Below are 984 nucleotides of genomic sequence, written 5' to 3'. Positions count from 1 at the left end.
AACCTGGAAATTTAAAAAAGAAGCTGGAAATGACACAGCTTTCCTTTATAATTTAGGACCTTTGGTTAGGATTTCAAATTATTTTGGAAAGCTTTCTCTTTTTTTCTTTTATTTACTCATTTTTGAGAGGAGAGAGAAAAGGCGGAGGAGCAGGAACATCTACTCCCATATGTGCCTTGACCAGACAAGCCCAGGGTTTCAAACCAGTGACCTCAGAGTTCCAGGTCAACACTTTACCCACTGGGGGACCATAGGATGGGCGGGAAAGTTTTTAATTAGCAATGATCGTGCCTAGGATAAACCTCATTGGCTACGATGAGACTGCCACTGTGCAAAGCTGAATTCTTTTATGTTATATCTTTAACTCAAAGGATTGTGACTGGTGGGGCTATGTCTTGAACTCATAGATGATGCGTTTTGACTTTTTCTCTCCTCATGCATATATGATACTATCTCACTATTGGTACATTATTTATACAAGTGTCATTCAGTTGAGAGGATGCTATTTCAATTCTCTGCTTTTCCGTCCTGCTATGTTGACTCCCCTTTCCAAATGTCACCTGTGCCTGCAGGGCTTAGAGAAGTCTCACAATCCCAAGTGAAAGCAAGAAACCTTAAACAATAAGCTTTTTCAAAGTTTGCTACCACCCAAGTATCTAAAATTTCTAGGCAATCATCATTTTACGGATAACAGATTCCAGCATTCTTTGTCATTTACATCAACGATAATTCTTATTCTAGTTCATTAGTGCTAAAAATATGTTGACAATAGGGGCACAATTATTGTCATCAGTGTTTCTGCATTCATGAATATACTAACAAGAGCTGCTGACCCTTGTTTGTTCTGTTGTGTTGTTAATTTACAAGAAATCTGCACACTGTCCACAGAGAGGCCTATGGCAGTTTTCTCATCGATGTTTATATGAACACTGTCTGTTTTGTTTTACCTTCAAGAATTGTATAATGCATAAGTCCCTGCAATTT

The 984-nt window shown here is 38.2% G+C and overlaps 1 pseudogene; it reads right to left on the bottom strand.

The window, feature by feature from the left end:
- Positions 1-253: 253 nt before the first annotated feature.
- Positions 254-339, bottom strand: LOC136383606 (U4 spliceosomal RNA; annotated as a pseudogene).
- Positions 340-984: the final 645 nt, after the last annotated feature.

The sequence above is a fragment of the Saccopteryx leptura genome, chromosome 11 (assembly GCF_036850995.1).
Source record: "Saccopteryx leptura isolate mSacLep1 chromosome 11, mSacLep1_pri_phased_curated, whole genome shotgun sequence".
In the NCBI taxonomy this organism is placed as follows: domain Eukaryota; kingdom Metazoa; phylum Chordata; class Mammalia; order Chiroptera; family Emballonuridae; genus Saccopteryx; species Saccopteryx leptura.
Note: the sequence above shows the minus strand (reverse complement) of the source record. Positions and strands in the feature narration are given on the sequence as shown.